Below are 11,984 nucleotides of genomic sequence, written 5' to 3'. Positions count from 1 at the left end.
ATATCTGTTAATAGCATAGGAGAAAATGAGACTTGACTTTTCCTAGAGGCATTTGTTTGTAGCATTGACACATAATAATAAACCCTGCAGTGAGCAGTAAAATGACATTTACAAAATCTGACTTTCAGAAGGTCTGAGGGTTTTGTTTTCTTTTGTTTTACAGAATTGGGACTGAGATAATTAAAAAAACACCTGCCATAAAACATGTGGGATTAATCTTTTAAAAAGCTGTAAAACCTTTGATTACCTTGAAAGTGAGCAAGAATAGGCCTCATCTAGAGTTGTTCTTTTAGTGCTAGCCTGACTACATCTTCAGAGGACCCCAGTGGATCTCACTGTATGCACTTATCTACATTGCACAGAACCAAGCTTTGGTGTTTGGTTCTTCACACTGTTAAGTTCTAAACGACTGATTCCAGAGTAACAAAACAGGACAAACTGCAGTAGAGGTTATTACACTTATAACCGCAGAGAAGCCGAGGTTATTACACTTATTACAGTGTTATTACGCTGATGTTATAATGGTACTGTGGGTACAATGCAATTTCATTTGAGATTAACTGAACCTTTTCACTTCATGCAGGATGGTCCTTCATAGGATGTGAGAAAAGGAGAACACAAAGACATCTGGGTTTTTACTGACACGAAATTCAACATTTTAATGGCAGAACTCCTACATTAACTGCAAGAACATCAAATCACATGTTGGTATGGGAGGTGAGATAGAGAAAGCATATAAATATCTGTAATCCCAGCCTGCATTCCTGTATAATCACATCTTCTGTTTCTCCTGACCTTAATTCAGGAATGCATCCATGATCTTCTTGCACCTGCTCCTTCAGTTATATCTGGAGCTGACTGAACTAATAATCATGAACAATTTGTCACATCCGATGAGGAATATTTTTTTGCAGAAGAGTTCAGTGACTCAGAAGCAAGAGAGCAATTTCTGAAAGTGACCCAAGCATTTATGAACCTAATTAAATATCCCATAAATATGTTCACTAAGAGCTCGTGTCATATTTAGAAACAGGACCTGTACTTTAACCCCATCGTACTTTGCCCCATTTCTTACTTCATGGCAGCCTTGAGTATAACGCTTAGATTTGATTTAGTTGTTTACTTTTCATAATTTATTGACAATCCATGCCTTTAATACCTATAAAATTACAGGGGGTGTTATGAACTGTTCATGTATGGTATGCCCTTGGGAGTCTTACTCACTGCGTCTATGCGTAATTACATTTCTCTGATAAGGCTTTTTCAAATCCATTGATTTGGGAACACATTCAAGCAGAAATTTATAGAGTTTTAATTTCCTAGGTAAAAGATTGGGAGAATTTGACAGAAAGAGAAAAATATTTAAAACATACTGGTGAAAAAAATATGGGGAAAAAAAAAATCTGTACTCTTTTCATGCCTTGCTGTTGGTTGCTTTTCTGGAATCTAAGAGGTCAAAAGAGAGGAAGATATAAGCCTGATTTATTGGCTGTCTAGTAAATTTTACTTTCAGTTTTCCTTTGTCGCATTTCCAGTGAGTAACTGTCCATCCTAAATGTAGGATGGCCATGCAGGCACTTTCAGCATCTGTATACTTGTTTGATAAAGATGAACTTCACAGCTAAATGTTTTGGGTTTTTTTTTTCCTCCTGTACCTATACATATGATATACTCAATCAAAAAATTCTAAGATCTCCTGCATAAAATTAGTAATAACAACAACAAAAACAACAACCACAACAACAACAACAACAACAACAATAATAATAATAAATGCAATAGAAAAGTGAGCAGAATATAACCAGAATATTTTAGATCCAAGTCTGATTTCACAAATCTCTGGATTATTTTAGTTCTACTATATGTACAATTTGAGCTTTATCAGTTTTTCTAATTCTACCAATAACAAGAATATTCCTCTCCACAGAATCCTGTGGGACTCTATATCTTTCCAGAATTTCAATCCCCTCCCTTAGACCTTCAGTTTATGCTGAAGATAAAACAAAACAAGTCTGAATAGTATATGTATTTACTTTGAATTTTTATACCAGTTGTGCTTTTTCCACTTCTCTTTGTTTTCTATCCCTTTACTGGTGATTGCTCCTTCTCCCTTGGATTTTGATGCTTTCCATCCTTTTTATTATGTTTTCCTGGCACTGTTGTTAGTTCATTTTTTCCCAAGTTCATTCTGATTTCACTTAATGCTGCTATCCCCAAGAGAACACCTGCAAACTCAATTAATTACTTCCTTCCAAATTGTTTCCTTCTGAATTCATTCCTTCCTTTGGAATTTCTTCCTTCTAATACATATATATGCAATGCAAGATAGAGTTTATCTGTACATTTTCTATCCGTCTGTATAAAACAATTGGATATTTCTGAACTACTGCTGTTGCGGTATTTATATCACGCAGGAGGAGCGTGTGCACACAGACTGACGTGACCTGGGAAAGCACAGGAGTCCAGGCCACTGGATGCAGGGAGTGCTACAGCCTCTCACTTGCTGCTGAAGGGGAAGGAGAGAACAATTGCACCAGGTGTGAGCAGGTGAACTTCCTTCTCACCTTGGTGGCGGAATTGAAAGATGAAGTGGCCGAGCTGAAGGACGAGGTGTCCAGGCTCAGGTCAATAAGTGAGAATGAAAGGGAGCTGGATCTGTGGGTGCAGGCTCTGCAGATCCCCCCTGCTAAGGAATCTGCCCCTGGAAACAGTGAGGGATGGGTACAGATCCCTGTCAGGGGTAGTAAGGGAAATCCACCCCTACCCTCTCCTCCTCTTCCTCTGCCCTTGCACAACAAGTATGAGGCCCTGCATACAGAGGGTACAGAGGGTGAGAACAATGAGGAGCATCCAACTATGTCATTGCCTAGGGTGTAGCAGTCGCCACCAACTGTGGTGACTAGCTCCACAAAAAACAAGAAAAAGAGAAGGGTTATAGTTGTTGGAGATTCTGTCTTGAGGGGGACAGAGGGACCCATTTGTCATCCCGACCCGTCTCACAGGGAGGTCTGCTCCCTTCCTGGTGCCCGGGTTAGGGACATCACCAGGAGAATCCCTAACCTAATACACCCCTCTGATTATTACCCCTTGTTGGTGATACAGGCTGGCAGGGATGAAATTGAAAAGAGGGGGACCAGGGCAATTAAAAAGGAATTTAAGGCCCTGGGGAAATTGATAGATGGGGCAGGAGCGCAGGTGGTGTTCTGCCCAGTTCCCTCTGTGGCAGGGGAGTTCACAGAGAGGAACAGCAGAACCTACAATGTCAATAAAGGGCTCGAGCGATGGTGCCAGCGGCGGCATTTTGGCTTTTTTGACCACGGGGGAACTTTTACTGCGCCGGACCTACTTGATCGTGATGGGGTGCAATTGTCTAGGAGGGGCAGGAGAGTCCTGGCAATGGAGTTGGCAAGGCTCATTAGGTGGGCTTTAAACTAGGTCTGAAGGGGTTGGGTGAGGCAGTTACTCTCTCTGAGAAGGAGAGAGTGGGAAGGAAACTAAAGACAACTGGGGAATCAAGAGCCCAGCTGAAGTGCATCTACACCAATGCACACAGCTTGGGTAACAAGCAGGAGAAATTGGAAGTCCTGGTCCACCAGGGTGACTATGATATAGTTGCCATTTCAGAAACTTGGTGGGATGACAGGCATGACTGGGCTGCTATACTGGGGGGATATAACCTCTACAGGAGAGTTAGGCAAGGGAGAAGAGTGGGAGGGGTGGCTCTGTATATTAGGGAGTCACTCCATGCCACTGAGCTTGAGGTGAGGGATGAAGGGGTTGAGAGCCTGTGGGTTAAAATCAGAGGGAGGACTAATAAATCTGACATCCTGGTTGGAGTCTGTTATAGACCACCTAACCAGGATGAAGAAACAGACGAGATATTCTACATACAGCTGGAGGCTGTCTCAAGATCAGATCTTGTCCTGGTGGGCGACTTTAACCTGCCAGATATCTGCTGGGAACTCAATTCAGCAGAGAGGAGGCAGTCCAGGAGATTTCTAGAGTGCATGAAGGACAGCTTCATGTCCCAGCTGTTAAGCAAGCCTACTAGGGGTCAAGCTCAGCTTGACCTGCTGCTGTCCAACAGAGAAGGGCTGGTAGGAGATATGGCAGTGGGAGGCTGCCTGGGGTGTAGTGATCATGAGTTAGTGGAATTTTCAATATACAGGGAGGTAGGGAGGCACTACAACAAAACCCACAACTTGGACTTTCGGACGGCAAACTTCAATTTGCTTAGGAAACTTATTTCCGAAGTCCCCTGGGCAGCAGTCCTCGAGAACAAAGGGGTCCAGGATAGTTGGACCTATTTTAAACAGGAGCTCTTGAAGGCACAGAAGCTGGCAGTTCCCATGTGCCAAAAGATGAGCCGTCGGGGAAGGCGACCAGCCTGGATGAGTAAACAGCTCCTGAAGGAATTGGAGGAAAAAAATAGGGTGTATCACCTTTGGAAGGAGGGGAAGGCTTCTCCTGACGTGTTTAAGGAGGTAGCCAGATTATGCAGGAGAAAAATTAGAGAGGCTAAGGCCCAGCTAGAACTTACGCTGGCCACTTCCGTGAAAGATAACAAAAAACACTTTTATAAATTTATCAATGCTAAAAGGAAGGGCAAGAAGAGCCTCCACTGCTAACTGGACCAGGAGGGGAATACTATAACTGATGATGTAGAAAAGGCTGAGGTCCTGAATGCCTTCTTCGCCTCAGTTTTCAACAGTAAGGAAGGAGGAGGAGAAGAATGGTCTCTTGAACTGGGGGATGGGGTCAGGGAGCGGTGTGTTCCCCTGGAAATTCACGAGGAATTAGTTCAGGACCTGCTGAGCCATCTGGACACCCACAAGTCCATGGGACCAGATGGGATCCATCCCAGGGTGCTGAGAGAGCTGGCAGCTGAGCTGGCCAAGCCACTCTCCATCATTTTCCAGCAGTCCTGGCTCACCGGAGAGGTCCCAGGAGACTGGAAAATGGCCAACGTGGTCCCCATCCACAAGAAGGGTCGGATGGAGGAACCAGGGAACTATAGATCTGTCAGCCTGACCTCAGTGCCAGGGAAACTGATGGAACATGTTATCTTGGGGGTGATAAGAGCGCACCTAAGGGATGGCAAAGGGCTCAGGTCCAGCCAGCATGGGTTTAGGAAGGGCAGATCCTGCCTCTCCAACCTGATCTCCTTCTATGATCAGGTGACCCGCTTGGTGGATGTGGGGAGGCCTGTGGATGTGGTCTGTCTGGACTTCAGCAAGGCCTTTGACACTGTCCCCCACAGCAAACTCCTGGCTTAGCTATCAGCCCATGGCTTGGATGGCAACACTTTGTGCTGGGTTAGGAACTGGCTGGAGGGCCGGACCCAGAGAGTGGTGGTGAATGGCGCCACATCCAGCTGGCGGCCGGTCACTAGTGGTGTCCCTCAGGGATCAGTGCTGGGCCCCATCCTCTTTAACATCTTCAGAGATGATCTGGATGAGGGCATCGAGTCAGTCATCAGCAAGTTTGCAGATGACACCAAGCTGGGGGCAGATGTGACTGAGTTGGAAGGCAGAGGGGCTCTGCAGAGGGACCTTGACCACCTGGACAGATGGGCAGAGTCCAATGGGATGGGGTTCAATAGCTCCAAGTGCAGGGTTCTGCACTTTGGCTACAACAACCCCACGGAGAGATACAGGCTGGGGTCGGAGTGGCTGGAGAGCAGCCAGACAGAGAGGGATCTGGGGGTACTGATTGATACCTGCCTGAACATGAGCCAGCAGTGTGCCCAGGTGGCCAAGAGAGCCAGTGGCATCCTGGCCTGCATCAGGAATGGTGTGGTCAGCAGGAGCAGGGAGGTCATTCTGCCCCTGTACTCTGCACTGGTCAGACCACACCTTGAGTCCTGTGTTCAGTTCTGGGTTCCCCAGTTTAGGAGGGATGTTGAGATGCTTGAGCGTGTCCAGAGAAGGGCGAGGAGGCTGGTGAGAGGCCTTGAGCACAAGCCCTATGAGGAGAGGCTGAGGGAGCTGGGATTGTTTAGCCTGGAGAAGAGGAAGCTCAGGGGTGACCTTATTGCTGTCTACAACTACCTGAGGGGTGGTTGTGGCCAGGAGGAGGTTGCTGTCTTCTCTCAGATGGCCAGCACCAGAACAAGAGGACACAGCCTTAGGCTGCGCCAGGGGAGATTTAGGCTTGAGGTGAGGAGGAAGTTCTTCACTGAGAGAGTCATTGGACACTGGAATGGGCTACCCGGGGAGGTGGTGGAGTCGCTGTCCCTGGGGCACTTTAAGGCAAGGTTGGACGTGGCACTTGGAGCCATGGTCTAGCCTTGAGCTCTGTGGTAAAGGGTTGGACTTGATGATCTATGAGGTCTCTTCCAACCCTGATGATACTATAATACCATGATAAGAGAATGGCACATACCCTCACCAGGCTTCATTATTTATATAGCTGTTGTAACAGTCTCTAGAATTGTCTGTACTCAAATAAATGTACTGATGAAGAATTAAAGTTCTTCCATTTGTTCAACATTGGCATAGTTCTGCCAAACCAAGGAGTTTCTTTAGTAACTTATTTAAATGAGGCAAAAGCTTCTAGATATAATTGGTAAAACAAATTATTTAGCAAAGTAGTTAAGATAAGGCACGTCTGCAGAGGTAGAAGCTATTCAGATTATGGACATAATCTCTTGTATATATATACCATGGTTTTTCTCTTCTCTGTTGTTCCTCTCTCTCCTTCCCTTCTTTCTTTCATTTTCCTCCTTTATTTTTTTTCTTAGGGAAGCGGGGTGCATGCGGAAGTGGAGGAAGATGCTCTTTCAACTAAACACAATACTATGCAACAAACCAACACACTGCCACAAGTAATGTACGGCTCTGTCAACACGCAATCCATTTTGAGTCATGGGGTTATAAGATATTGAAAATGGAAATACAGCCTAAGGAAAAGTTTTGTATTCTAAGCTCAAAAGTAATCTCAGAGACAGAGGGTGTTAAAAAGACAGCATACTACCTCTTCCTTTAGAAAAATACAAGCAAAAGCAGAAAGCATGAAGACAGTGGGCAATCTATCTAGCAGAAACATATAGGTTAAAAAGCTGAATGGAATGCTCAAAAGCAGAAAGAGTAGTGCTGCTGTCATTGCCTTACTGATTTTTTAGTGCTGTGATACAGGACAGCAGCATTTGTTATAGCTGTGTTTAGAGCTGTTTTTTTTTAAAAAAAAAAAAGGGGAAAAGTAAAAAATAATAGAAGAAAAGTGAAAATCATTTTTTGCCTCTTTTTAGTTTACAAACAGGTGGGGCTATGAATATGGGGAAAAGTTTACTTTTCTTTTCCTTGTTCTGGGCCTAATTAATATAAATTTATATAACACAAACTAAGAGTTTTTCAAATCTACTTTGTGGGAAAGACACCATAGCTCCTGTTAAGTTTTCTAGTTAAAAGAAATGTCGGTTGCCAAGATGGGCAGCAAAGTATTGGCTAATTATTACCTCTCCAGATTTTGGCTTGATGTATAGGGCTGTTTTTTCAAGATTGTAAATCATGTGTAAGGTTTGGGGTTTTTTTACATTGTCCCATGAAAGCAATCAAACAGCCACTTTAAGAGCAATAAGTAAAAGGTTTTTATTCCACAGATTTACCAGGAAGATTACTTGTCTCATCCTGACTCCTACCATTGAAATATTTGTGCTGAATGTACAATAAAAACAAATATGCAATATCTATTAAAGAAGGTTTCACCTCAACATGAAGAGAAATTTCCTTATGGTGGGGGTGACAAAGCACTGAAACAGACTGCCCAGAGAGATTGTGGAGTTTTCTTCTCGGGAGACTTTCAAAACCCACCTGGATGCATTCCTGTGAGAACTACCCAAGGTGATCTTGCCTGGGCAGGGAGGTTGGAGTCAATGATCTCTGGTGGTCCCTTCCAACTGCTAAAGTTCTGTGATTCTGTGATATACAATAAATTTTAGTACGTCTTGTTTTTTTCCAGTGGCTACATCTGCAAGTTTGATTTTTCTCATGTCAACACTCTGTAAACATTGAAACCAACATCTGTTAAATGGAAATTTGAAAGATAATTTCTCCAGATATGTTAACAAAAGGGATGCTAGGAAACTGAGTACCAATGCAAATGACTGACCTACTAGCTGAATGTGAGCATGTAAGCAGTGGAACCAGGCCAATCTCATAAAATGTAGTATAGTGTAAAGGCTCAAGACTGTTTAAAACATCGGCCCCTCTTAAATGTCTGCCAAGAATCTGGACATAGAATGTAAGTTACATCTTACTGAGTTCATAACAGACTGATTTAATTTTGTCACACATATTTCTGTTGATTCTGGATGGTTCCTATGTCTTGTGGCAGTTCAGATCTCAAACACTGGGCAAGGCTGCCTGATCCTTCTTTCAGGTGATATGAGACTTGGACTTTCATGACATTTCTGTCATCTCAGTAGCTCTCTGAGAGATAATTTCAGGTTCACCCAAGATAGCTGTGATAGCAGGTGACCACAATAAGAAATATGAAGACCCAAAGCCGCTTAGTAATATGGCATGAAAAGGGATATTTTCATAATTTTAGGCAAGCAAACAAACACTATGTGCACGATACTGATACACGACTATAATCATCTTATTCAGGAACTGGGAGGATTCATCACGTTGTTAGTATTGTGAATTTCTACCGCTGTAGATAGAAGTCACATGGCCTGGGGCCTTATATCTTCACCTATTGTTTTTCCTGTGTTATGATAAATTTTCAGCAATACTTGATTAAAACTGCCAATTTGTTGCGTATAAAGAAAATCTCTTGACACTACCAGGACTAATTACATCGTCCTTGCCAAAGGGGTAGTTGAATAATTGCATGTGATTATTGCATAGCTATGGTGCTTTTCATGTCAGTGGAAATGCAATGAAGATTGATTCCCTTTAATTAATCATTCAGAAATAACCTCTAGTATCATTCCTCAAATAGGAGTAAATGTGCTCTTACATCTTTCTTCGAAAAGACTCCTGGATGCAATTGGTTCCCTGATGAGATATCATTGTAGTGCATGTGTGCATGTCCTAGATAGGAGGGCCTGCTTTGTAATTATTTGGTGATCCTGCTCTCATTATTTCTTCTTGAACATGCTTTATAATTTTGATAGGCACGAGCACAAGAACACAAAAAGACCCAAACATTTACTAATTGAACTCCAGACACTTTGTGAGAAAGAATGTCACCCATACTGAACTTGTTTATCTCTTGTTTCCTTGTCCTTTTGAATTCAAACAGTTTGTGTCATCATACAGAATTACATGATAATATGCATTAGAATCGCAGAATCAGCCAGGTTGGAAGAAACCACCAAGATCATCCATTCCAACCTATCACCCAGCCCTATTCAACCAACTAGATCACGGCACTAAGTACCTCAGCCAGTCTTTTCTTGAACACCTCCAGTGATGGTGATTCCACCACCTCCCTGGGCAGCCAATTCCAATGGCACATTATTGGAAGTATGTCTTGTCTTCATAAAATAATTAGAAGTTAGTGGGTTACAACCCACTGTGGCTGATGCTCTCAATATCTATTTTAGTAACAAAAGTTAACTAATTGTAGTTCTTTTCTATATCTGTGTTTTCTAAATTGTATGGCATTCATTTATATAGAAAGTGATACCTAATTTATTTTTAATATCTTAACATTAATAATTCAGGATTTAGAAAAACAGGTTTAACATTTTCAGCACATTATAATTTGAGACTGTCTGTTTGCATCAAAACTTACACAAAGTTTATTTCCAGAGTTCTTCTAACCAAAGGTTTATATTAACGCAAAGCTACAAAAGACTACAAAAGATTAGAAAAGCTAGCTAGACTGCTGTGTAACTACAGGACATACATAGAAGTCTCTATGCACCTTAGATATCAAATAAAAGTAATTGCTTTGGTTTACTATTTATGTGTGTTGGTTACTATTTATTATTTTGCAAGTGCATTTGATGCCAATGTCTCTGACGTGCAGAATATATGGGGGTAGGAAGGGAAGTGGGTTATGAGATGGTAAAGCTGCAACTGCTTTATTTAGTAGAGAGTTGCTGTCATGAAGAGATAAGCACTGGGCAAATATCTGTTAGATTCTAGGAGATTCTGCTTGTGGAGAAATACAGGAAAACGAGATTTACAATTGTCTCTTTATTAAATATAAATTTTATAGTGATCTAACCATAGATAAGCATTCAAATTACACCTGAAACACAAATTGCACTTTTTTTTTTTTTTTTTTTTTTTTTTTTTTTTTTTTTTAGATCTCACAGCGCCCAGTGAATTTAGCAGGCCAAATATCTAACCTTAGCACATTTTGTCTCAGACACAGTTAGGTAGAGACTCATTTGGCCAAATGAGATTTTCAATGTAATAAAAATTAAATGCAGAAGAGTTTGGAAGCTTGAAAGGAAAACCCATTCCTTGACTGCTTCTCAGTATCTCACAAGTCCAGCTCAGCTTCTCTCCACACCACAACATGAAGACACCATCCAGAAGGGATTTCTTTCTCAAGTAAAATTCTATGCTTTTAGGAACAGTAATGAAAAAAGTTAACAATAGTAGTATGATGGTTTGGGCTCTTATCCGCCCCCCCCACACTTTTGAATTTGCCCCAGCTAACTCAGACGGACCCTGGGAATATAGATGAAGCAATTTATTTACAGCTAGCAGAATTTACAAGCAGTTGTTTACAATATATACAGTTATATACAATTATATACAGAAATATACAAAGGATAAACAATACAAAAGCACAACTCCCCTCCCAGAAACCTGTGTCCCCAGGAGGGGCTCTCAAACCACCCCAACACCTCCCTCGGCCCCTCTCAACCTTACCCCAGTTCTCAAGAAGAAGAGAGGTGCAGCCAAGAGGTTAGGGAGCAGGGTTAGAAAGCAATGATGTTAGAAAGATGTGTCTCAGTCTAAGGCAAAAGCAAGAGTGAAAGACAATATGGAGAATGTTTACTTCTTCTTCCCAGAGCTCTCAGCAAGACTGTGAGAGAAGTTGACATCAATTGGTTTTCATTTCACTGCCCATTATCAAGTTCTTTTACCAAAACATTCTAGCTTGCTTCAAACTAGCACAATCCACCCCTGTCTACTTCGCTCAGAGTATCGCTGAGAATTATCCAATCTAATCTAAACCAATATTTACACTAAAACAATATATACAAGTTCAGTTCACACTTCAATCAGATGTAGGTGATTCAAAAGCTCAGAACAGGGACTCCCAGGTGATATTGGGTTCGTGCTCACGTACTGTAGATTCTATCATAGATTCCCTCAGTGTTGGGCGCCGATGTTACCTAGAACAGAAAACTCCTAACAGCTTGAATTTAAACTCTCTCAGCTAAGGTTAAATTTCTCTGTGGTATACACCGGATTTCACCATTCTCCTGCATTACCCAATATGTATGACCAGGACCTTCAGCAGAAACCACCCCTCGGACAGGTTTCCCTTCGCCCGAAGGAGAAAATACCCAAACAGTTTTCCCTAACAGATTCTTTTCACGTACAACAGGAACTTTATCACCGTCTACTGTTCGGACCAAATCTGATTGTGCAGGTCCTGCTCTGTTTACTGAACCTCTACTATTTACCAACCAAGTAGCTTGTGCTCAATGTTTGTCCCAGTTTTTTTAGAGTTCTGCTCCACATGGCTTTTAGGGTGGTTTTCAGCAAACCGTTGTAGCACTCAATCTTCCCTGTAGCTGGTGCATAGTAGGGTATGTGATAGATCCATTCAATACCATGCTCTTTGGCCCAGTTTTTCACAAGATTGTTCTTGAAATGAGTACCATTGTCTGACTCGATTGTCTCTGGAGTTCCATGTCTCCACAGGATTTGTCTCTCTGAACCAACAATGGTGTTACGTGCAGTAGCATGTGGAACTGGATAGGTTTCCAACCATCCAGTGCTGGCTTCTACCATCGTTAGCACATACTGCCTGCCAGAACGAGATCGAGGTAATGTGATGTAGTC

Source organism: Pogoniulus pusillus, chromosome Z (assembly GCF_015220805.1).
Source record: "Pogoniulus pusillus isolate bPogPus1 chromosome Z, bPogPus1.pri, whole genome shotgun sequence".
Classification (NCBI taxonomy): domain Eukaryota; kingdom Metazoa; phylum Chordata; class Aves; order Piciformes; family Lybiidae; genus Pogoniulus; species Pogoniulus pusillus.
Note: the sequence above shows the minus strand (reverse complement) of the source record.